General features: G+C 43.4%; 1 protein-coding gene across 2 annotated transcripts in view; it reads right to left on the bottom strand.

Annotated features, from left to right (window-relative positions):
• LOC110494603 (E3 ubiquitin-protein ligase PDZRN3-B) overlaps positions 1-27513 on the bottom strand; it is a 136403-nt gene that overhangs the window by 74156 nt on the left and 34734 nt on the right. Inside the window, exon 1 of one of the 2 annotated variants that reach the window (XM_021569819.2) lies at positions 2661-2698. The exons of the other annotated variant lie outside the window; for it this stretch is intronic. The gene's annotated coding sequence lies outside the window, so the exon portion shown is untranslated. Of the gene's footprint in view, positions 1-2660; positions 2699-27513 lie in introns of those variants that run through there. 2 annotated transcript variants of the gene reach the window in all.

The following is a 27513-nucleotide window of genomic DNA, read 5'->3' on the forward strand; positions in this document are numbered from 1 at the left end:
CGTATTTAAGGAAAACAGACGGTAAAATGCAGCATCATATGATGCAAAATGCACCATACCTGCTGTATTCCTGTATTTTGAAAGTTAGATATCTTGATAACTTGTTTGCTGACATGCAAACATTTTGGGACTATATCAACAAAGGACTAATGAAACAAATACCAATAGAGAGTTTTGTGGTGTAGTTTTCCTTCAATATGACCTCACCCATCACCCATTTTCCCCAGAGCAAACAAGCACAGACAGGACCTATATTTATAAGACCTGACCCAGTGCCAGCCAGGCTACAGCCACACACTATCACAGATGGTTTTAACATGGCAGCCAGCGGGCTCCGTAGCCTCAAGCCCTCCTCCTACCCAGCAGCCCCTGCACTGGCAACCTAGCCAGGTCTGCATAAACAAAATTAGGTTAGCAGACACTCTGCAAATGTTGCTTACGTTGACCTAGCAGAAAAATACTAATTAGAGAATATTTAGTTTAACAAATAATATTTTATCATATTTGGCATATTACAGTATGATCTGAGATGTTTATAAATACTAGAGGGGTCTCAGCTGTAGGATTCTGCTCTGCTGTATATTGATGAAATTGGGTGTTCAGGTAACAGGCCAGTGAAGATGAATAAGATCTCCCTGGTTCTGTATGAAAAGAGCGAGAGAGGGAGAGAGAGAGAGAGAGACAGAGAGAGAGAAGGAGAGAGAGCGAGAGACAAAGGGAGAGACAGAGAGAGAGAGAGAGATAGAGAGAGAGAGAGAGAGAGAGAGAGAGAGAGAGAGAGAGAGAGAGAGAGAGAGAGAGCAAACATATATGCAAACCAACTACAGGATGTGTGGTCTGGGCAAAGTGTATGAAGTTCTTGAGCAAAAAGTGAGGCTCTACTCCATGATGTGTGCTACTGCCCAGAACTGTTGGATGTCTGGCCGGCCCCTATAAAGAACCCAGATCAGACACACTGTTTAATACTGCGGCCTAAATATACCCACCAACCATGGTCTCTCTCCCCATCTGAGTGACGCATCTGTTTCTTGTCAGGACATTCGGTAAGAGCAAAGCTAACGTGTGGTGGAACACTGTTGACGTCAACCAAAACAACCAGAGCAAAGATAGAATCGCCTGACTCAGTTAACACCAAGACTCCCTGGCTTTTACTGGTAAATAAAGAAGTGGTAAATCAGAGGTGCACTCTGGAATCGCAGTGCTGTACCGCCGGTCCCTCAGCCCAACTGGGTTCTCGTCTCTATTGTGATGGAGGTAATGTTTTCTTCCTTTGCCAGTCCTGGAACAGAAAGCTCACGCCTATCACCAGCTCCCCAACCTCGTCTTTCTCCACACTCCGAGGAAGAGGCTGCCTTACATAAGCAGGCGGGGGGGAGCATCAGTCTGTGTGTTTGAGTGATCTGCCTGTCCAAGCACACTCCTCCCAGTGACCTAGTGGCCCCGGGCCCCTCTGATCGACACGGCTTCTGCTTTCACCCCAAACACTGCCATTATGGACCGGACTCACTCCTTTCTTTTGAAGTCCTCTCTCTCCTCAGAGGAGACCCACATTTACCTCCCTCTCTCCCTCCCCCTGAAGACCAAAGTATCCCCCGCAGCAGGATTGGAGCTTTCCCCAGCCAGCCAGCCTGTTTACTCTGGTGCTATTGGCCTGGTAGTAATTACAGACACACTGGATGTTACTCTTTAGCCAGAATTATGCAAAGGTGTAGTTAAAACATGTTAAGTCTCTATTATCACTAAGCCAATACGGCTCCTGCTAAATTGTTGGCAGTAAATGGTTCCTTTCGTCATGGGAGCACAATGGCTAGGAGAGAGGAGATACCAGCTTGTGCCAGTAATCAGGGGCATGGATCGACTGACACACGGGATTGCTCCATGGTAGAGAGGTGGGGGAATGAGAGCTCACTGCTAGCAATTCACACAGTGTTTTAAAACAGCCTGACTCAAACGGCTGTCAAAACAACACGTATCCAAAAAGGACATCACACACATACAGTACCTGCTTGGAAAAGAGGATGGGGAATCCACGCAGTGACATTCTAAAAGAGGATGGGGAATCCACACACTGACATTCTAAAAGAGGATGGGGAATCCACACAGTGACATTCTAAAAGACAATGGGGAATCCACACAGTGACATTCTAAAAGACAATGGGGAATCCACACAGTGACATTCTTAAAGAGGATGGGGAATCCACACAGTGACATTCTAAAAGAGGATGGGGAATCCACACAGTGACATTCTAAAAAAGGATGGGGAATCCACACAGTGACATTCTAAAAGAGGATGGGGAATCCACACAGTGCTATTCTAAAAGAGGATGGGGAATCCACACAGTGACATTCTAAAAGAGGATGGGGAATCCACACAGTGACATTCTAAAAGAGGATGGGGAATCCACACAGTGACATTCTAAAAGAGGATGGGGAATCCACACAGTGACATTCCTAAAGAGGATGGGGAATCCACACAGTGACATTCTAAAAGAGGATGGGGAATCCACACAGTGACATTCTAAAAGAGGATGGGGAATCCACACAGTGACATTCTAAAAGAGGATGGGGAATCCACACAGTGACATTCTAAAAGAGGATGGGGAATCCACACAGTGACATTCTAAAAGAGGATGGGGAATGCACACTGACATTCTACTTACATGGCAGATCACAAAGGCTTTAAGAGAGGGCAGTCTTTCTTACCTGGGGGAGAAGGAGAGCAATAAGAGAGAGGGAGGAATATGTTAAAACTTTGCACATTATTTGACAGTGAGGCATGTACAGTATTTAGAGTGTGCCAGGACAGCCTGTAGATTGGGTTCATTATTTAGAACGGTGAGGCCGGCGGTGAGAGGGTGAGCTTTTGGCCTTATTTGGTGCCCTAGCCGGTCTCTGTGCTGGTCTCAGCTGGCCAGGCAGCCTGACAGGCAGCAGATTCTCCTCCAGTTCACTCTTATCTACAGGCTGCTCATCCTCCTCCCACACACAGGCATACATTCTAACACCAGACAGAGACATATACCATTTTCATACCATTAGACCGTGTGTTTCTCCTCTTCCTATCCATGTCAATTATACCGCTCCCTTTCTCATGTGGATGAGCTACAGAAGTTCTACAGTTACTAAACGAGTTCTATAGTTCAATAGTGATGGGGGAAAGAAATCAATACAGTTACATATCGGGATATTATTTTTGCCGATATATCGTATCGTTTTGACAATATCACAATATTATTTTTGAGCTCGTTGGCTGTACCTGCACCAAAACTCCAGTATTTTTCCTTCATAGCTTGTTCTCCTTCTTTTAAATAAGGAGACTATTTGTTTTCAGAACTTTTATTTCCATGACTGATCAAAACTCTCTTGTCCCTCCGCAGCAGACATGCTGAGCGATACGTTGCAATACATATAGAATGGTGAGAATCGGCAACTTAGTATCGTCGTATCGTATCGTGAGGTCCCTGGCAATTCCCAGCCCTAGAGTTGAACTAGTTCTGGTTCTGTCATTGAGTTGGTTAGACAGCTGGACATTATCAATAGAATAGTGAGAGTGATGGGTGAGGATTTGAGTTGACCCCAGAGCTCATATCAACATCAAGGACCATCAAGGCAGCTTATAGGAGAGAGCATCTCAGGAACAATCTCTTCTGAAAATCAGCAGTGGACTGGGAGTGAGGTCATGTCTGCAGATGTGAGTGAGTGAGTGTGTGTGTGTCTTTGCGTGTGTGTGTATCCTGTTATCAGAATATGACACACATAAGCATGGCAGTAGACTGAATCTGTCCCTCAGACTCTTTAGTGACAGAGAACACTGATAACCAACAACCTTTTAATGACTTGGGTGAAAATACGCACTGTCCAAGCCAACGTCTGATTTACATAAGGTGAACGGTGTACATGTCAGATAAGGATAAAGCAAAGTGCATCTGGTACAGTGAGCTAACTACAAATAGAATGAGATTACTTTAGCTGTCAATCAACAAGCTATTTGATTACAAACCTGTTGTAGGCGTTCTAGTATATAAATCTCCTCATCTGATAACAGCTTGCCTCTACCCCACACGTCCATTTAAGTGGAGTGGGAGGAGAGGAAAGATGGGGTGGAAGTAGGGAAGGAGGGAGGGAGGGAGGAAGAGAGGGAAGGAGGAAGAGACATGAGTGAACATACCAAAGGCATGACCCAGACTTGACTGCCCAGGATGATGATCAGTGGCTGGAATGAGGCAGGCCTCAGGTTGGCGAGACTCATCTGTCCACAGTAGGGATTAACCTTGGTAACCGGGATCCCGGGACTGTCCCGGGAACCCTTCACATTTCCCGATAAAAAAATAGGAAATAGAATAAATCAAGAATTCCCCAATGTCGCACTTATGCAAATCCACAAAATCCACAACATGCGCAGCAGCAGATTAGCAAAAACAAATGCATTATCCAAACAGGTTGTCGCATGGAAGCCTTTAGCTTAGCGTATTTACTTCACACAAAGTCAACATAAATTCAAAGCAGACGCATAATCAACACTGCCGCACAGTACACACGACCCGAATGCAGTTAATAAACCCTACAGGAAACCCCTACATGATAGACCCTTTTCCAGTTAACAACACTCTTGACGGCAGTAAGAAAGTTTTGTTTTTGTTACTTCTAAACAAAATAACTTTTTGGGGTTCTCACACGCTTACAATAATATTTTGAGTCACTAAGATTATATTTGGTTATTTTCTTTGCAAAATAACTATTTTGGATGGAGCAGTTGTTTGCTAGAATGCTAACGCTCATTGATATAGGCGGTAGCAAAAACTAACCAAAGTGCCATTTTACTGGTTGAAGTTTAAGTGTTTTTTAAGAATAATGCAATTGATTTTCAATGATGACACAAACATTATATTAACCAGGACATCCATACAAACCTTAAAATCCAATTATAATCCAAAAGTAGTGTGAAATGCACTCAGAATCAACATAGAGGCATTTTTTGCTGGTGATCTATAAGAACTCCCCCTTGTTCTGCCACCAACTTGCGCATATTGCCTTAGGGGTCTATAACCTATAAAATAATGTGTGCCTCTGAGCTGTCATAGTGACTCTTCAGACAGTCACACATTTGATAGACCTATGCACAATTCACTACATAGGCATCTCCGTTACAGATGTGAAGTCTTGACAATTGGCATGAGGGAAAATTCTAGAGCCTAGGCTAATTTCCAATCCAGTCCCAATCCAACTGAAACCCAAACTCCTGACTTGCATGAAAATTCCTAACTTTATTTTATTCTGTAATCCATTGGTTGCATTATCAAATAACTTCTCTCGTATATGCAAGTCAAAATACTGCTACAGTATAACATTTGCTACAGTATAACTTCTCTGTGCTGTCTCGTACTTGCTGCTCATATGAGTCTCGGTAGAGAATGTGTAAGCCACAAACAGGTTGAGAGTAGATATGGATATTTTTCAACAGAGATGGTCCCCATTTAATCTCTTGTGGACAGAGGAAATGGCGAGAATCTGTCAAGACTCACGTAGAATTATGTGATTACGAGCAGCAGTAGTTCCTGGTTTTGGGTTTTTGTCACTGATTATTTGGACAAATCAGTATTGGGCGAAGGCGGTGCTTAAACTGGTGCGGGGATTTTCAAGCCTGTGTGTGGATGATAAACGGTTTCCAATAGATTCCACCACCACAAAATCAAAATTGGCTATATCGTAAAAATTCATGAAAACTAAAACTCCCTTTTGGCCATGATAAACACTTTTGGCCATGAAATTAGGAGACTTTGCTTCCTTCCTTTGTACAAAAGTAAACACATTTGTTAATGTCATTATCCCCAGAAGTAAAACAGGAAATGACAAACTTTCACAAGATAATTTTACTTCTGGGTTACCAAGATTAGTCCACATTAAGAAACCTTAATATTGAAACTATTTCCACTCGTCATCTCCCCATTGATCATGAGCTGATTTGCTACACTATATATACAAAAGTATGTGGACACCTCTTCAAATTAGTGGATTTGGCTCTTTCAGCCATACCTGTTGCTGACAGGTGTATAAAATTGAACACACAGCCAATCAATCTCCATAGTCAAACATTGGCAGTAGAATGGCCTTACTGAACAGCTCAGTAACTTTCAACATGGCACTGTCACGTTGCCACCTTTTCAACAAGTCAGTTTGTCAAATTTCTGCCCTGCTAGTCAACTGTAAGTGTTGTTATTGTGAAGTGGAAATGTCTAGGAGCAACAACGGCTCAGCCGCAAAGCGGTAGGCCACATAAGCTCACAGAACGGAACCGCAGAGTGCTGAAGCATGTAGCGCGTAAAAATCATCTGTCCTCGATTGCAATTCTCACTACCGAGTTCGAAACTACCTCTGGAAGCAAGCAATAACAATAACTGTTAGTCGGGATCTTCATGGAATAAGTTTCCATGGCCGAGCAGCTGCACACAAGCCTAAGATCACCATGTGCAATGCCAAGCGTCGTCTGGAGTGGTGTAAAGCTCGCCGTCAATGGACTCTGGAGCAGTGGAAACCATTCTCTGGAATGATGAATCATGCTTTGCCCATCTGGCAGTCCGACGGACAAATGTGCGGCAACTGTATAGTTTGGTGAAGGAGGAATACTGGTCTGGGGCTGTAGCATTCAATGACATTCTAGACGATTCTGTGCTTCCAACTTTGTGGCAACAGTTTGGGGAAGGCCCTTTCCTGCTTCAGCATGACAATGCCCCCCTGCACAAAGCGAGGTCCATACAGAAATGTTTTTTGTCGAGATTGGTATGGAAGAACTTGACTGGCCTGCACAGAGCCCTGAACTCAACCCCATCGAACACCTTTGGGATGAATTGGAATGCCGACTACGAGTGAGGCCTAGTCGCCCCAACATCAGTGCCCGACCTCACTAATGTTCTTTTGGCTGAATGTAAGAAAGTCCCCGCAGCAATGTTTCAACATCTAATGGAAAGCCTTCCCAGAAAAGTGGAAGCTGTTATAGCAGCAAAGGGAGGACCAACTCCATTGTAATGCCCATGATTTTGGAATGAGATGTTGGACGAGCAAAACACCAGTCTCAACGTCAACAGTGAAGAGGCGACTCCAGGATGCTGACCTTCTAGGCAGAGTTGCAAAGAAAAAGCCATATCTCAGACTGGCCAATAAAAAGAAGAGATTAAGATAGGCAAAAGAACACAGACACTGGACAGAGGAACTCTGCCTAGAAGGCCAGCATCCCGGAGTCGCCTCTTCACTGGTGACGCTGAGACTGGTGTTTTGCGGGTACTATTCAATGAAGCTGCCAGCTGAAGACTTGTGAGGCATCTGTTTTTCAAACTACACACTCTAATGTACTTGTCCTCTTGCTCAGTTGTGCACCGGGGCCTCCCACTCCTCTTTCTATTCTGGTTAGAGACAGTTTGCACTGTTCTGTGAAGGGAGTAGAACACAGCGTTGTACGAGATCTACAGTTTCTTGGCAATTTCTCGGATGGAATAGCCTTCATTTCTCAGAACAAGAATAGACTGATGAGTTTCAAAAGAAAGTTTTTGTTTCTGGCCATTTTAAGCCTGTAATCGAACCCACAAATGCTGATGCTCAAGATACTCAACTAGTCTAAAGAATGCCAGTTTATTGCTTCTTTAATCAGAACAACAGTTGTCAGCTGCGCTAACACAATTGCAAAAGGGTTTTCTAATGATCAATTAGCCTTTTAAAATTATAAACTTGGATTAGTACAACGTGCCATTGGAACACAGGATTGATGGGTTGCTGATAAAGCGCCTATGTAGACATTCCATTCAAAATCTGCCATTTCCAGCTACAATAGTCATTTACAACAATAACAATGTCTACACTGTATTTCTGATCAAATTTGATGTTATTTTAATGGACAAAAACATGGACATTTCTAAGTGACCCCAAACTTTTGAACGGTAGTGTATATATATATTTTGCTTGTTTTTAGTCCCATCCTTCAGCTAACCTCAACCCCACCCATCTATCTCAAAACACTGTCACGCCCTGGCCTTACTATTCTGTGTTTTCTTCATTATTTTGGTTAGGCCAGGGTGTGACATGGGTGATTATGTGTTTGTCTTGTCTAGGGGTTTTGTAGATTGATGGGGTTGTGTTCAGTGTAGTATTCTAGGTAAGTCTATGGTTGCCTAGAGTGGTTCTCAATCAGAGGCAGGTGTTTATCGTTGTCTCTGATTGGGAACCATATTTAGGCAGCCATATTCTTTGGGTATTTCGTGGGTGATTGTTCTTGTCTCTGTGTTTTGCACAAGTTAGGACTGTTTTGCCACTGCCACGGTTTCTTGTTTTATATATTGTTCTTTATTAAAGATGTTCAACCATAACCATGCTGCATTTTGGTCCTCCTCTCCTTCCCAGGAAGAAAACCGTAACAACTTTTCTATTTTCATAGTTTCTACATATTTTAAATTAAAGATCACATTTTTTGCTAAGAGTATTAAAATATTATTGATCGATTGACTAAGACTTTTCAGATCACCCAGCAGTGCTAGTTGCAGAATTAACTCTGGGTAAATGTTGCAATTCTTCAGCCATTCCTGAACCTGCGACCAAAAACGAGCTACATATGGACAGTACCAAAACAAATTATCTAATGATTCTGTCTCTTCGCAGCAAAATCTGCAGAGCTGGGATATATATAATGTTCTTTATTCATGTCATGGAGATACTCTGCCTTCTGCATCAATGATTACAGGCCAACATATGTTCACAAGCTATTACTCACTTCCTTTCTTGCTAGCTTGTTGTCCATGTCGTCTTATCTATTCTATAATTGTGCCTTATTATACAGGCCAGATAAGCACGAATGAAGTCGGGACGCCGCCTCTCATGTAAGCAATTTCCATGTTTTGGCTTTAATCTAATCTTGCTGCTTCTCAGTTTGTATGTATTTGTTTGTTTTACTATGCTTGTGAGGCTCAGAAGTCTTCACAAGAATAGTAAACCAAGGAGAATTCAGACAACTGTTGACTGGTCATAAAATGGAAAAAGGCAATTTTAGGTTCAGGGTTAGAATTAAGGTTAGAGGTTTGGGGTTATAAGGTTAGGGATTAGGTTTAGGGTTTATGGAAAATATGATTTTGAATGGGAATCAATTCTTGGTCGCCAAAAAGTTCTCACAACTATAGTAATACACAATTGTGTGTGTGTGTCTGCAGAGGAGACCTGGTCTTGCACAACACAACACAACACGACAGTGAGGAGGAGATGCAGAAGCTTTTAATTTGGCCCCGGCTACAGACACAAGCACTGGGCCCTCAGTGGTGGGCAGCTCAGGTCTCATCTAAAACCCCTGCCTCGCCCCCTCACCACACCCCTTCACCTCACACGCCTCTAATTACTAGTCATGGGAATACTGGGAAAACAACACCACCAACAACACCACCATGTTCAAAGATCTTTGCTAGTTTTGAACGACTGCCATCACATTATGGGATAGATGAGGCAGTACAGTACATGGACATGTAATCGATTCATTGGTAGTGTACATATCCTGGCATCATGAGCGATGGCACACCCTGTTGCTGGTTGGAGTGGGATGGGATGGAAGGCACTGTGGTTGATCCATAATGGGTCTTTTACAACACCTGTCTATTTATATAATAATTAAACAGCAGTAATTGTGTGATAACTCAATCATGGGTCTGTGTAGACCACGTGACGCAACATTGGGCATCAACATCTCAGTTACTTCGCTCCCTCCCTCCTCCCTTCCCCGATTCTCTCTCCGGGGTATGGACTGTACTTCAATGGAAAACATTAAATGAGGAGGAGATGGAAAGCTAATAGCAGGGTCATTCTTCGATTCAGTAACTTACAGAGCCTAGTAGATAGTCATATGGGTTTGATTTAAGCTCTGATGTAAGTAAGAGGAGTGGAAGTACATAGCCTCAGATAACCAAATTCTAAATCATGACTTAGATCCCTGATTTAATGTCTTTGCTGTGTGGGGAAAAGGTACTTTCTTTAAGTGGTCAACAGTCTTTTGCTTGCATACTCTCTTACAGAGTAGTAAACTGCTGAGAAACATTACCGTTTTCTTTCTGAAATGTGGGACTGTTTAAAGTCGCTGATGAGCTCAGTCTGTTCCAACCCTCAACCCCCCCCACACACACACACACACACACACAAACACGGGATGTGTGCTCATCCATGAAAAGCACACATCCTCAGGAGATCACTAATAGCCTTTGAGACAGAGCACCTTTTCGCAGCACTTACTCAAACTAGCAGTTTAACTGCTCTGGGCTATGGCGGTGGTGTGAGGACCAGAGGCATGTAAACACTAGACTACAATGCGCAGACTGACCAGACTGCACACTTCTGTCATTCAAACCTCTTTACGACTCTGTCCCCACAAGCCACAGAGCCGTCCTGGGAAACAATATGCTGGCAACCCACACAACCTCAGCTGAGTATAGCCAGGGGGATTGTATAGGGTACTACAGCACAACAAATACATGAAATAACAATAATATCATCTTGTTCACTAAAATATGACTTATGATACAAGGTAATTCATAATGCTGACTGATAATTAATCGAGAAAAAGCACATCTCAAACCTGTAAACATTCTGAATGATTTTCCAGCCTGTAGTGTAACAATGCAAAAAGTAAACAAAAAAGTCTTAAGCAGAGCCACTTTGTTTGGCTGTTTTTTTTCTTCTTTCCAATTGCATCTGGATATGTTTAAATGTCATTCAAATATGTACTGGGTGAACTGGCGGGGCTCAAATAACTGCCGAAAATGGCCGGAGAACCATGGATGCATTATTCTTCCCCTCATCACTGAGGTTGACTGCAGAGAGAGTCTCCTGAAGACACCTCACACATCTCTATCAGTCACTACAGTGAAAATCGTTTTTTGGGAGTGAGACGACGAGGACTTTTACTAACAAACATATGTGAAAGTCAAGAGTGGAGAGAGAGAGATCGAGAGTAGGTGGACGGAGAAGAAAAAGAGGAGGAAGAAACCTGCGGGAGCCTCAGAGAACTATGAGTGTCTGTGTGCGACCCGTGCCAAAAAAAACAAGGCGTAAGAGAAGGTTGGGATCTGATTTCAGCAGAGGCATGGCAGGAAACGGCCTCCTCTGGGGGAGGGGTGTGGGTCCACAGCCACGCATAGAGAGAGAGTGTGAGAGAGAGGGAGAGAGGGAGAGAGAGGGAGAGAGAGGGGGGGGCACAGCCACGCATAGAGAGAGAGTGTGAGAGAGAGAGGGAGAGAGAGGGAGAGAGAGCGAGAGAGGGAGAGAGAGGGAGAGAGAGGAGGGGGGGGGGGTGGGTCCACAGCCACTCATAGAGAGAGCGTGTGAGAGAGAGGGAGAGAGAGGAAGAGAGAGGGGGGAGGGGTGTGGGTCCACAGCCACACAGAGAGAGTGTGAGAGAGAGGGAGAGAGAGCGAGAGAGGGAGAGAGAGGGGGGCGGGGGGGGAGAGAGAAGGGGGAGAAAGAGGGAGAGCGAGAGAGATCACATCTCTATAAACCCCTCTACAATCCTCACATGACACTCCACATCTTAATCTAAATATGAAGATGACGGCCCTCACAAAATGGAAGATGGCACAGTTTGAACTATCAACACAGATTTGGTCCCCAAAAATCTCTGTGAAACTCAAAAGGTCAGCTCAGTTCAGGCTGCCTCTTTCTCTTTCTCCACTAGTCAGGCCAATATCTGCATCTGGATCACCACTACACAACAGAGCCACAGGGACATTACTCACCACATGTGCTGGGAATTAGTGCTGGATAGGCTGTTTTGAGGCTAAAACTATACTGAACAAAAAATATATATATAAATGCAACATTTAAAGTGTTTCATGAGCTGAAATAAAAGTTCCCAGAAATGTTCCATATGGACAAAAAGCTTATTCCTCTCAAATGTTAAGCACATATTTGTTTACATCCCTGTCAGTGAGCATTTCTACTTTACTATCCAGATTAAATTGCATAGTCATTACACAGGTGCACCTTGTGCTGGGGACAATAAAAGGCCACAACACAATGCCACAGATGTTGTCTTTTTTTTTTTTTTTTTTTTTTTTTTTTTTTCATTTAGCAGACACTCTTATCCAGAGCGACTTACAGTAGTGAGTGCATAAATGTCCGTACTGGTTCCCATGGGAATCGACCCCACAATCCTGCCGTTGCAAACGCCATGCTCCACCAACTGAGCTACACTGGATCAGCGAACTTTTCGCCCACACGACGCCATACATGCTGTCTGCCATCTGCCCGGTACAGTTGAAAACGAGATTCATCTGTGAAGAGCACACTTCTCCAGCGTAACAGTGGCCATCGAAAGTGAGCATTTGCCATTGATGTCAGGTTACAATGCCAAACTGCAGTTAGGTCAAGACCCTGGTGAGGAAGACGAACACACAGATGAGCTTCCCTGAGACGGTTTCTGAGAGTTTGTACAGAAATTGTTTGGTTGTGCAAACCCACAGTTTCTTCAGCTGTCCGGGTGGCTGGTCTCAGACGATCCCGCAGGTGAAGAAACAGGATGTGGAGCTCATGGGCCGGAGTGGTTACACGTGGTCTGCGGTTGTGAGGCCAGTTGCTACTGCCAAATTCTCTAAAACGACGTTGCAGGTGGCTTATGGTAGAGGAATTAACATTCAATTCTCTGGCAACAGCACTGTTGGACATTCCTGCAGTTAGCATGCCGACTGCAGGTTTTGAGGGAGCGTTCTGTCGTTTCATTGCAAATATGCAGACAGAGTTGAAAAGAAAACATACAGAAGGCTGTTTTATTCTGGAAACAGGTGCTTTATACATCTTCAAACTAAGGGCAACCATGGCATCCGTGACAGAGAGGTAGAAGCTACATTTTCAGATATTACACGTTTCTAATTTTGTCAAAGTCATTTTCATTTCAAGTTAAAGTGCAATGATAGCTAGCTAGCTAACGTTAGCTGGCTGGCTAGCTAATTTTACGTGTATGATCTGTGTAGTAATATTATTCGTATCTCAGAGCCATTTGCATTGCTACTTATAGGCTAATGTTAGCTAGCTTACATTGAACCTGGTTGGTTAGCTACCTGTAGATTCATGCAGGGTACTAACATTATGAGTTGGAATTATGGTTCATTGTTTAGCTAGCTACAGTCGGAGTCGGAAGTTTACATACACCTTAGCCAAATACATTTAAACTCAGTTTTTTACAATTCCTGACATTTAATCCCAGTAAAAATTCCCTGCCTTAGGTCAGTTAGGATCACCACTTTATTTTAAGAATGTGAAATGTCAGAATAATAGCAGAGAATGATTTATTTCAGCTTTCATTTCTTTCATCACATTCCCAGTGGGTCAAAAGTTTACATACACTCAATTAGTATTTGGTAGCATTGCCTTTAAATTGTTTAACTTGGGTCAAACGTTTTGGGTAGCCTTCCACATGCTTCCCACAATAATTTGGGTGAATTTTGGCCCATTCCTCCTAGCAGAGCTGGTGTAACTGAGTCAGGTTTGTAGGCCTCCTTGCTCGCACACGCTTTTTCAGTTCTGCCCACAAATGTTCTATAGGATTGAGGTCAGGGCTTTCTGATGGCCACTCAAATACCTTGACTTTGTTGTCCATAAGCCATTTTGCCACAACTTTGGAAGTATGCTTAGGGTCATTGTCCATTTGGAAGCCCCATTTGCAACCAAGTTTTAAATTCCTGACTGATGTCTTGAGATGTTGCTTCAATATATCCACATACGTTTCCGTCCTCATGAAGCCATCTATTTTGTGAAGTGCACCAGTTCCTCCTGCAGCAAAGCACCCACACAACATGATGCTGCCACCCCTGTGCTTCACGGTTGGGATGGTGGTCTTCGGCTTGCAAACCTCCCTCTTTTTCCTCCAAACATAACGACAGTCATTTTGGCCGAACAGTTCTATTTTTGTTTCATCAGAACAGAGAACATTTCTCCAAAAATTACGATCTTTGTCCCCATGTGCAGTTGCAAACCGTAGTCTGGCTTTTTTATGGCGGTTTTGGAGCACTCTCAAAAGTGAGGTTACAAGTTTATCAACTTTTAAAGCAGAATAACTTTCCCATTGTTCCTCAATGATGATATAACATTTTCTAGCTCCGAGTCTCTACTTTTAGCCAATGTAAAAATCACAATTTCAATTTTTTTCGACATAAAACCGATTTAGAGCCGGTCAGTCAGAATTGTCCCAGTTCTTCCATGGCCTACATACCCACCCAGCATGTCACCCATTGAGCATGTTTGAGATGCTCTGGATCGATGTGTACGACAGCATGTTTTTTTAAGATATGTGTGACAAACAGACTTAAACAGAAACTATATTCCCAGTCATGTAAAATCCATAGGGCCTCATGAATTTAATAAAATTGACTGATTTATATTTTTGTCCAGTATACTTTCCTTAACTTACAATATTCCACACAGTATAGTATTGGCATGTAAAGTACTTAAGGTCTTATTTGTCATTTGTGTGATTCTAATACAGTGGAGCAGTAGAATTGTAATGACAGGAACTGCTAGAGTGCTCTGTGGACCTCGCTTTTGTCTTGAGTCAATCTCTGATGTAGCAAATTGGAAATAGAGAAACTGGATACCTTAAGAGGAAAAGGAGTCTGATTAAAGGAGCCATGTTGTCCTCCAGACTGTGTTTATGTGGAAACACCAACAGAACATAAAACACAGCAGCATGGCCTGGCCACTTGGCCAGTGACGATAAACACTAACTTGTTTCCTTTAGCTAAACCCTCACATGCAGGTCTGACCCTCAGAGCCTGCAGCCCCATCCATCCCCTCTCCATCCCCCTTCAGCCCCCTCTGTCCACCCCAGCCACCTCCGTTCCCCCTCCATGCTGGATGACTCAAAGGTGGGAGTAATGATGCCAGATGTGACCAATCAGGCTGATAAAGAGAGGGTCTGCTGTGGCCCAACACACAGCCCTGCATGGCCTGGGCTCAGTCCTAACTACCACCCTCCCTGTGTAACCTGGGCCTGTACACACCTCCAATGTCCTCTCTCTCTCCCTCCCTCCCAACCTGCCAGTATAAGCTGAGCGGTGCTCTCCCTCCCTCCCTCCCTCCCTCCCTCCCTCCCTCCCTCCCTCCCTCCCTCCCTCCCTCCCTCCCTCCCTCCCTCGAGCTCAACACAAGTCTGCTCAACACATTAAACAACTTATCCCATTCTGACAGTAGGTTTATACAGCCATCACCGTGAGTTATGCCATTCAGGTCAGTTGAGGGTTCATGAGAATAATACAAATCATATCTAAAATGGACCTGGGAAATAGAATTGCATCATAAAACTGTGAGAGAATGAAGGAGGCCTGGAAATGTAGGAAATCTCACAAAGAATTCCCACAAAAAAAAAGAGGAATGTGATCGTGTCTCAGTGTAATCAAGGTATGACTATTGTTATTGTCAAGTACAAATCTCTTTTAGGGCTTAGTTGTGGTTCATTTTTAGTGTACGAATTATTATAATTATGTAATGCCCCCCCCCCCACCATCCGCGCCAACAAAAATAGGCCTGCGGCTGAATCTAGTTGCTTACCCCTGCTTTTGGGTGCTCTGCTTCCATCAGAATCAGGCAGTGATGAGGTGAAGTCCTGAGGGGGTTGTGTTGTTCATATGTTCCGTTGGAGGAGAGCGAGGTTTGGTCTTTAACACATGGAGACATCTCCTCTATGACCTATGACCTGCCCCAGGATGCTGGAGGAGGAGCTGGGGACACAGACTCCACCCCAGGGTAACCGACACACCCCTGGGACTGTGAGTAATGGTGTCTGGTCAGCCAGGTGGCGTACTTTATGAAGAGAAGACAGACAGGAGGAAGACAGTCAGTGTGCCTCAGAGCTGCTTTACAAACCCTTATCCAGTTCAGAGAGATTAGAAGAGACTGGAATACAGATCATATCTAGCCCCTAATCTACCCACCATTCAGATTCCCCCTGAATCGACCCACCAGAATCCAGGATTACTCCTCACATAACGTCCTTTCCAGAAATGTACTTAGCAATTTCTAAATTTTTCCCAGAGGAGCTGACGCAGTTCCAGACAGGCCGCACAACAGCCACTCTGTTGAAGGGAGCTGAGCTGGCTGGGAGCTGCTGGGTACCGCTGGATGAATGAATGTGGACCTTTAAGAGTGCTTATGCACGCACACAAACACACCCACACACAGGCGTGTACACACACACACACACACACATACAGCGCCGTGCACAATTAAAACCCCATGTCACATGCAGGATGTTTGGACTCCAGCAGCACGCCACTCACGAAGAACATACGCTGCAAACAAACAAGACAACCAAAACCAGGGAACGCAACCACACACACTGTCATTCACTACAAGAGAACCTACAACTCAACTCTGAAAACGCTTTACTCTCTCTCAGCTCGCCTGTACTCTTATATGAACATACCTCAATAGGGCAGTGGCCCAGGTCTCAATTTCTGGGATATGGACATTACAGTAATGTGTTGGCAGCCTGGCTATAGTTACACAGAGACCTCCTGGTTGGCTAGCTCACATGCAAATAGAATTCCAACACCTGAGCACCACTATTAATACAGTCTGTTTATGAGCACACATCATGTTTCTTGGATGTTCATGTGATTCTTATCCACTCAGCACCACTGTATGTTACTGGTTATCAGCAGAAATCCACTCGGAGACATGGGCTCAGACCATATGGCATTACGCACCAGTGTGCCCTCTTCAACGCTCGCTATTAGTTTGCAGCTCTGCTGATTGCTATTACACTTCAAACCATCCAGATATACTGGTAAAACAGATCAGCTTCTCATGCCAAATTAAAAGACTAAAATGTTCATGCGATGAGAAGAGCATGTAAACAAGCCGCGTAATTGTAATTTTGAGAGAACTACCAAAAGCACAGAAGGACTGATCATGTGTTATGCCACAATATGTACCGTATAAGGCCTATTAAGATGGAAGAGTAGGCTACATACTGAGAATACAGGTGACATCTGATAACGGAGGTGCTATGGACACACTGCTAAGGTCTACTCTAGACTGTCTTTAAATTCATTAGACTGGTAACTCTATATCCGATAAACAATATACTGTGCACACACAAACACAAATCCACAAACAGTCAATGTCACTGAAACCAAGGAGAATACCTAAGTAAGACTCTTCAATTTAGATCAGGAGATGGCACAATAGAGAGAGATATGAAAACAAGCCTAGAGGTAAAAGTACATGTTGACCTGATATCCCATCGTGTTTTTAAAACACCTAGCTAGCAGGAGATTTAGATCATAACTGTAGAGTTCATGAAGCACTCCTTCCAGGCCTGCCTCCTTGATGGGAGCTCTGATGTCCCACTCTGGCAACTTGACCAACCAGGTCACATAGATCAATAAATTATATCTGTTATTGCACCTCTCCCTAACTCCCCAAATATCATCTGCTTCTCCCATTAGGTCCTTCTGTCTGAGTCAGTCAGTCCAGATAGATTAAGTCAACTCCAGCTGGACATAGAGTCAGTCAGTCAGTATCCCTGCAGCTCAGGCCAGCCCAGCCCAGCTCAACCCACAGCTTAGCCTGGCTACAACAGGACACAGATCACTAAATCAGCAACTCAGAGAAAATATAATATTTAATTTGGTATTTCAAGTTTCCAGCCGAGTTGGCGCAACTACAAAGACTTGCCTAACTGGTCTGTTAATGAAATTAGAATGTGTCATCTGTGTGCACGTGAACACAGGTAGTGTACATGCTTGGCCTGCTGTGGTGTATACCTTGGCTGGGACTGGGGCTGCTGCCGTACAGGAGATTGATGGACTCCAGTTGGGAATACGGGGTTTTTTGTGTGGACCTAAATCATGACTGTTACTAGAAAGGACTAATTAGCAGAGCAGAGTTCGGAGCGGAGCGGCTGACTGCGTGCTTGCCTGGGGAGTGTGTGGTTTGGTGAGTGGTTTTCAGGAGGTCTCCAGGACTCCATGCCACGTTCTCCATGACCTCACTACAGTACTATCAGACATTGTTAGCTAGCTACAGTAGGTATGCAAAAACTCCTACGGAGTCCTATGTGGCACAGCAGAGCCTCAGTCACCGCACAGGGAGAATAACTAGGGGGCAGGGGGAGGGAAGATACTTACTGTAGCTACAGTACAGTGGCCATCTGGGCAATGTTCAATCGGAAAAGAGCGATTAAGAATTTAGCCTGAGAGCTGATGGGAGGTGAAGTTCAGCAGCTGGTGGTTTTGGAGTTTAATGTGTTCTCTGGGACTCAATGGAATACGTCGGGCTGCATAATGGTTGGAGGCTCTGTGCCTATCTCGACTATGTTCTCTATTGCAGAGACTAGTATTAGGTGTTGATGTGAACTGTGGTAGATCGACCAAAGACGAACAAATCAGGGCGATCAAAGTCTTTGAAATAGTATTTTTGTACAGCAAATGGTGAGAAATGAGGCATTGGTGTGTATAAAACTGCAACATTGGAAGGGTAAAAAGAGCAAAAGATTTCAGCCAACAATGTCAGCATAAAACGAGCAAGTTGTTATTTTACATGAGGCATGAGTCATGACACAAAAATAACTATGTAAGTGATCGTCTCATTCCAGGCCAAACACTCCCACCATGAAACTGACCCTTGTAGTTCTCTGCCATTGGCGAGCAGCATACTGTAGCAATGGCATATCGTTTCCCTATAAGCGCTGTGTTTCTGCTGAGGCCTTCTTCTCAAATGAGGCAGCGTGTAGGTCATTTGCAGACAGTTGATGTTGATTTGGCAGGGCATGACACCCTGAGCACATGGACATATATCCACCAATTAGGTTTGGTCTGTTTGACTATCAGGATTTACAGGACTGTAAGCAGAGACAGAAAAGGAAGCGAGACTTCCCTGTCCCTCATTTTTTCAGGTTCATATACAGTGAATAAACTAAGCAGACCAGACCCAGCTGCTATCGCATTTGTTTCTATGGCAGAGCCACCCTTTAAGCGGACCGGTAATGTGACCATTTTTCTTCAACAATAAACGGCCTAAGACATCTTCATTTATCGGCCATCTTTGCCGTAAAGACCACGAACAGGCTGGTGTGAGAAATCTAAATGGTTATATGGCTTAGGTCCTGTGTTTAGGCTGACCGCATTACTGTGTGTCCAGATATAACTGTAGGCGAAAGCTTATGTCTAGGGCCCTAAGTTGTGCCTGGTCAGGTTGCATGAACTAAGAGCCTTACTTATGGTTAGTGACTACACACGTCTATCTTGCTGTGGCCCTAACAGACTATGTTCTATCACGGTCATATGCAGTTAACTGATAGCCAGACCAGGACATTGCAGATCAAGGTAACATCTGAATGATGCTAGGCTACAGTCAGCAGAGAGACAGCAATCAGATCTGCGGAGTGACTCACATCAGAGCTCTGGGTGTGCAGCCTCTGTGCGTTAACTCACTCCCACAGTATGACTGCATTATGGTGACGCAAGGCAAGATGCTTGCAGGAGGGCTCGATACTTTTGGCTGGCGTTAGAGAAAGGGATAGATTTAGTGCTCAATCTGGATGCTATGGGCCTAAAATGACTTAATAAACGAGAGCTGACATTTTCAGTGCCAAGGTGGAAGCATAACTTTTGGAGAGCTTGGAGCATTACTCCTGTTTCCTATTCAGCTGTACTGTACTGTAGGTGTGTGTGTGTGTCAGTGTGAATGTGTCAGCAGCTAGGACCATGAGAACCTGTGTTATGGCAGCACATCAAACAAGTCTGCTGCTTGTCTCCCACTGGGCGCTGGCGTGTCCGTGGAGACAACCTCAGTAACCCCGCCCCAGATGGCCGTCCCCTCGGTCTCCTCGTCCCTAGCTCAGTCCACTTCCTCTCTGGCCTGGCCTGTCTGGAGAACACTATTCCCAAGGGGACCATGGGAAGGGTTCACACAACAGTATTGGCCTGGAGTCTGCCTGCTCACTCCTACACAGTATACATCTAGGAGCCATGCCAGACTGCCAGGGCCCTGCAGCTACTACTCCTCAAGCAGGCCAGACCAACTCAGTGTTTGTAACAAGCAACCCAATCTACTACTAGCCCCCCCGCTCCCTTCCCCTCTTTTCCCCTTCCCCTCTCTCCCCCTTCCCCTCTCTCTTCTCTCCTTCACTCCCTAACAGACATGTACTGATGGAGAGATAACTTGAAGGTTATCCTGAAAGAACTGAGGCTCCGGGGAAGAATGTGAAGAATGACACTCATGTTCTCTGGACAAGGAGCATATCAGAGCACTGCTGACACAAGCATGGTGTATGGGCTTGTCATCTCATCAGAGCTGTCTGTCTGTCTGTCAGTGTGAACTGTGAGGCCGGCTGATGTAATGTAGGAAGGGCACAAAGATCATGTGGTGTATAATGTGGCCCCAGTTCGGCAACAAGCCCTGCACTGCAATCACTGCCTCTTTTTTTTGTGTGAGCTGTTTATGCAAGCAAATTATTGTGATTATTATAACACTGTGCCAGACGGAAACACATTTACAACCCACTCATTGAGGCAGACTGGTGTATAAAACTGTGTTGAGAAATGGGACACACTTTGAACAGCAGATCTCCACAACAAACCTTTAAAAAATGTTTTAAAAAAAAGTTTTTCCAGGCTCGTAATTCCAAACCCAGTTGCTGGTGAACAGAGCATCGACATCAAAACACTCCCTGAAATATGGATAGCATTACAGACATGGTTAATTATATGGAAAAAGACAATGTTGAAATAATAATAATTTCATCTAGACTTCCCTCCATATTCAGTATCTGTTCCTTTCAAGCTCATTATTTAAAGAGTGGAACAGATCCAGCGGTAAGTCAGATTTCCATTGGCAGAGCTGTGTAACACATTAGTAATGAGTGAGTCATGTGAGACCCACAGCTGCTCTGGCTGAGGAGTATAGCGTGGGCTCTTTGGGCTCTGCTCAGAGGCAGCTAGCCCACATGAAAACATACTACAGTTTACTATAGAATACTACAGTACTTACTATAGAATTCTGTAGTATACTGTAGGATACTATTGAAAATACAGTATTATCCGCAAAAAAAAACTGCAGTAAATACTACAGTAATGTTTGTAATATAGTGTTGAGCGATTAGTGCTTTTTGACGTTGGTACGGTTGCGGTTCAATTACCAAAAAATCATTGCCGTTTTCAATTTTTTTTAAACATTAAATTAAATTCTACTTTGCACATTCTTCCATTGCAAATCTACCATTCCAGTGTTTTACTTGCTATATTGTATTTACTTTGTATTTACTTTGCCACCATGGCCTTTTTTTGCCTTTACCTCCCTTATCTCACCTCATTTGCTCACATCGTATATAGACTTGTTTATACTGTACTGTACAGTATCACTAGCCACTTTAACTATGCCACTTTGTTTACATACTCATCTCATATGTATATACTGCACTCAATACCATCTACTGTTACTTGCCTATGTCGCTCTGTACCATCACTCATTCATATATCTTTATGTACATATTCTTTATCCCCTTACACTTGTAAGGTAGTAGTTTTGGAATTGTTAGCTAGATTACTTGTTGGTTATTACTGCATTGTCGGAACTAGAAGCACAAGCATTTCGCTACACTCGCATTAACATCTGCTAACCATGTGTATGTGACAAATAAAATTTGATTTGATTCGATTTGATTTTGTATTATTGACTGTATGTTTGTTTTACTCCATGTGTAACTCTGTGTCGTTGTATGTGTCGAACTGCTTTGCTTTATCTTGGCCAGGTCGCAGTTGTAAATGAGAACTTGTTCTCAACTAGCCTGCCTGGTTCCATAAAGGTAAAAAAAATAATAAAAAAAAAAAAAATGCCTTGTGAAATAAGCCAAAAATTACGAACATCCCAATAGCCAAATCCTTGAAAATCTTCCATTGTCTCTATCAGTTCCACATTGGGTAGATATCAATAGAAAATAGGAAATGATGATAAAATAAAATATTTCAGTTGCTTAGTTGTTATTTGATTAATTTAGCATTTTCCATTCTTTAAAGCAATCATCTCATCTCTGCTCAGGCACTAGCAAACAGCCAGCCAGCCAGACCATCTAACGTTATCTATGTGTTATCTATTTAGCTAGCCTGCCTAAGTATGCTGCAGAGCTGTCTGACAATAATTTTATTAGTAGATAAGCCATACTTTCATGAACTGTCTCTGTCCCTAATGTCATTGTGTTGTGTACATTCCTCTCTCATGTGGTCTGTGGGGTGTGTGTGTGTGTATGTGTGTGTCTAACCTAAAGTAGCAAGCTTAAAAGTGTATCTGTCCAGAGATCTGTATGTCTGAGAAGGAAAAAAAACAGGCACACTGGATTATGGTCATTGTAGTTAATTACCACGTTTCTGCACTGAACTAGATTCAATATTTGCTTAATGAAAACTACAACTCCCTTCAGCCCAGTGTTCCACAGTTCCATACTTGATTTCTCTCGAGAGAAATGGCACGGCTCACAAAAAAAACAAGTAAATGGAATTCATTCGAGTAACTGGACCGACGTCAGTCAATTAGTTGTTTAATAACCGAAAACCCTCAGAAATGTTGGTTAATCGCTCAGCACTACCGCAAAAACACTACACTTTAAATATAGTAAACATTACAATATTGAATTTGCATAAAATTTCATATACCCACACATCCCAATTTGTGCTATTCATAAGTGAGAAACCTACATGCTGAGTATAGACCATATTGTGTTCTATACAGGTTTAAGAAAATATCAAAAGCTCAGAACTATCCATTCAGAGCCCTGTCCTACCTACCTACAGGTTATGGACTTTAGTCTGCAAAAACTCCACAGTGAATACTACAGTATATATACAGTGCCTTGCGAAAGTATTCGGCCCCCTTGAACTTTGCGACCTTTTGCCACATTTCAGGCTTCAAACATAAAGATATAAAACTGTATTTTTGTGAAGAATCAACAACAAGTGGGACACAATCATTAAGTGGAACGACATTTATTGGATATTTCAAACTTTTTTAACAAATCAAAAACTGAAAAATTGGGCGTGCAAAATTATTCAGCCCCCTTAAGTTAATACTTTGTAGCGCCACCTTTTGCTGCGATTACAGCTGTAAGTCGCTTGGGGTATGTCTTTATCAGTTTTGCACATCGAGAGACTGACATATTTTCCCATTCCTCCTTGCAAAACAGCTCAAGCTCAGTGAGGTTGGATGGAGAGCATTTGTGAACAGCAGTTTTCAGGTCTTTCCACAGATTCTCGATTGGATTCAGGTCTGGACTTTGACTTGGCCATTCTAACACCTGGATATGTTTATTTTTGAACCATTCCATTGTAGATTTTGCTTTATGTTTTGGATCATTGTCTTGTTGGAAGACAAATCTCCGTCCCAGTCTCAGGTCTTTTGCAGACTCCATCAGGTTTTCTTCCAGAATGGTCCTGTATTTGGCTCCATCCATCTTCCCATCAATTTTAACAATCTTCCCTGTCCCTGCTGAAGAAAAGCAGGCCCAAACCATGATGCTGCCACCACCATGTTTGACAGTGGGGATGGTGTGTTCAGCTGTGTTGCTTTTACGCCAAACATAACGTTTTGCATTGTTGCCAAAAAGTTCAATTTTGGTTTCATCTGACCAGAGCACCTTCTTCCACATGTTTGGTGTGTCTCCCAAGTGGCTTGTGGCAAACTTTAAACGACACTTTTTATGGATATCTTTAAGAAATGGCTTTCTTCTTGCCACTCTTCCATAAAGGCCAGATTTGTGCAATATTCGACTGATTGTTGTCCTATGGACAGAGTCTCCCACCTCAGCTGTAGATCTCTGCAGTTCATCCAGAGTGATCATGGGCCTCTTGGCTGCATCTCTGATCAGTCTTCTCCTTGTATGAGCTGAAAGTTTAGAGGGACGGCCAGGTCTTGGTAGATTTGCAGTGGTCTGATACTCCTTCCATTTCAATATTATCGCTTGCACAGTGCTCCTTGGGATGTTTAAAGCTTGGGAAATATTTTTGTATCCAAATCCGGCTTTAAACTTCTTCACAACAGTATCTCGGACCTGCCTGGTGTGTTCCTTGTTCTTCATGATGCTCTCTGCGCTTTTAACGGACCTCTGAGACTATCACAGTGCAGGTGCTTTTATACGGAGACTTGATTACACACAGGTGGATTGTATTTATCATCATTAGTCATTTAGGTCAACATTGGATCATTCAGAGATCCTCACTGAACTTCTGGAGAGAGTTTGCTGCACTGAAAGTAAAGGGGCTGAATAATTTTGCACGCCCAATTTTTCAGTTTTTGATTTGTTAAAAAAGTTTGAAATATCCAATAAATGTCGTTCCACTTCATGATTGTGTCCCACTTGTTGTTGATTCTTCACAAAAAAATACAGTTTTATATCTTTATGTTTGAAGCCTGAAATGTGGCAAAAGGTCACAAAGTTCAAGGGGGCCGAATACTTTTGCAAGGCACTGTATATACCATATTATAAACTGGGTGGTTTAAGCCCTGAAGGCTAACTCGCTGAAAGCCGTGGTATATCAAACAGTATACCACGGGTATGACAAAAATATTATTTTTACTGCTCTAATTACATTAGTAACCAGTTTATAAAAGCAATAAGGCACCTTGGGTGTTTATGACATATTGCCAATATACCACGGCTAAGAGCTGTATCCAGGCACTCCACGTTGCTTGTACATAAGAACAGCCATATACCACACCCCCTCGGGCCTTTTTGTTTAACTACACTATAGTATACGCAGCTCACTGAGAACTAATAAAGAAGGCAGCTTACTGCTCAGTGTCTTCTATAGCTCTGTCTGTCATTCAGCATGATGAACTAGGCTAGCTCATTGCACTAACATACCACCAACTGTAAGATGTGTAGTGTCGTGCAGAGTATCATCCCAGATATGACACAGAGAAATACACTAGAGAGAGAGAGCATTCCAACATGGAGGTGTCTCCTCTAGTTCTACCAGTGGTGGTTAAAGACATGTAAGGCATAGTTACTGTTACACTAAAATAAATACCTGGACAAACATTTTTTGTTATCATGAAGTGCCCTTCAGGATTATTAGGTGTGAGGCCTCTTAACTTTAATGGAGAATAGAGAGGTTCTAGCACAGTGTGATGTTTTGTTTCAGTCCCTGAGTGACCTAGCTGTCTGCCTGCCTTTCCCTGTTGCTTGTAGCTGTGCCCACTACTTCTTCTATATTCACCTTGTTGGTCCGTATGCTGTTCGCCTGTCACCACACTCACAATGGACCACACATTCAGCTCAATGGGGAAACTATGCATAAAGCTCAGCTTAAAGTGAGCAGTGGGTCAAAACTGGACCAGACTGGTTAGCTTAGATAAGCAGAACCAGGCAGGGTGATCATCCTTCTAGAACAGTGGTTCCCATCCAGGGGTACTAGGACCCCTGGGAGTACTCCCACAGGGGATACTTGAGAAGAGCCATGAGACCATAGGCCTACTGGTAAAATGCACGAGGGGTACTTCAGGGATACTCCAGGCAGAGCAAAAAACAGTTGATGGTAGAGTAACCGAAAAAGGTTGGGAACCACTAGAACAACAAACCTGACCCAGGCCAGCAAACAGCAGGTAGGCGAGTAGAAAAAAAGAATGTTACTAAACCTATGGTCAAATATATTGTGTCCCCTCCTCTTCTGTACATATGGAAACAACCAGCACATACCCCTATGCCCATTCCAAATTTGACTCTCTCCTGAAAATTCCCACTGACCAAATGTAGGATATACCTCCAATCAGCATTGTAGATATATATCTATTTGTTTGTAAGAGTCAATTCAATTGGGATTCTGCAGTATAATTGAGGGAAAATGTTGTATCTTAAACTATTCTGTACTGTCCATAATGTATACATTGTAGAGCGTTGAACTTTGACCTTTTCTTTGTGCTTTGTTTATTTATTTTCTATGTTCTAACACAATGCTCTCTTCAGGAGGGCTACACAACCGTTGTATAGACTTGACAGGCGGGTGATCTCACACTTGCTAATCAGCCCGCCTCTGTGCTCTGTAAGGCGGAGACGTGCACATTCAGGGTGGCACCTGCCATGCAGCACCCTCGCTCACTTAAAAAAAAAGCTGCATCTCAAACAGATGACTATGTTGATGACTACAGCCCAACCAACGCCGAAGGTCCCAAGGTCAGCCCATCGGTATTCAAGAGCAGCAGTGCATTAACAAAAGTGCCACAAGTTTGAAAATACACATCTTTTTCATCCGTCAACTGGGCATTTTAGGATGTTTTGACACAATCAAGCTTACAAAAGTGTCTGCTTTTATTCCAAATAGATGTAGGCCAATGTGTCTCTAAGGCCATCTTAATCCAACTGTTGAAATTAAAACCAAATTCAGTTCACTGGGCATTCTGTGACTAGATGTACCAAATATGTCAGTGACATTATGGGAAGAGAGGGCATTTGACACAGGATTTAGATAGATAATTTGTCTTCCAGCCAGCAGCTCTTCACTCTTCTGCAGTCTTAATTCATCCGAGCAAGAACTGTGCACCACATTTCCTCACAGCTGACAAATTCTGTTGGACTAGCTGATACAGTAGACATTTCCTCATATAGCCATAAGTTGAAATGATGTCTCTCTGCGCCTCGCTACACATGATTATCATACAGAACTGCCTAAAGTAACATCCAGATGAATAAATGATTACGTTTGATGTCCTTAGCAACCACACATGACATATTTAGAGTTCAGAGTAGATTTCTTCTTCTTCTTCTTCTTCTTCTTCTTCACCATCAAAGCCGCGCAGCACACTGTATCATTAAATACAATGCCTCGGAGCAACTGTAAATACAATGAGTGGGTTTCAGTGTGTGTGTCAGAATGAGTGTGTGTGTGTGTGTGTGTTTAGTGCACAGTACTTTAAATGTGTATTATTTATTAAGTCCCTGGGGGGGTTTTCTGTAGTTGTGATATAGCTGCTGTTGAATCACAGCTTCTAGCGTCGTTTAAGAGCTCCAGAGTTTAAGACTAACTCTGTGCTAACTACTCCACTCTCTCTCCCCCTTTCTTTCTCTCTCCGTCTCGGTCTCTCGCCTCTAGGGCTTGGAAGGGCAGCGGCTTCAAGACCGGCTTGTTAACCGATTACGGTCTCTGGAATGAATAGCACACAAAAGCCAAAGCATCTTTCAGGAGATATTTTTAAAAAGCGCTGAATGAAAGGGCTAATTGACTAAGTGAATCATCATGTTCGCAGGCAAGTGTTTCTCCTCAGTTCCAGTTGAGTGATTCCTGCTCTTGTTATATGTAGAGTGGTGTGGATGGGAGAAGAGAGGGAGGGAGTGGCGACGGTGGGAGAAGTTTTTTTTGGGGGTGGGGTTGTTAGTCATCTGTGTAAGGCAATGCAACCTGGTTTTCAGAGAGACTGCAACAACAAGGGGAACAGAGAAAAACTGGTAGAGTGAAGATAATCTGAGAATGGTCCCTGTCCAAACTGACAGAACTGACTGCATCAGGGTCTGTTCCCTCC

This window comes from Oncorhynchus mykiss, chromosome 17 (genome assembly GCF_013265735.2).
Source record: "Oncorhynchus mykiss isolate Arlee chromosome 17, USDA_OmykA_1.1, whole genome shotgun sequence".
Classification (NCBI taxonomy): Eukaryota; Metazoa; Chordata; class Actinopteri; order Salmoniformes; family Salmonidae; genus Oncorhynchus; species Oncorhynchus mykiss.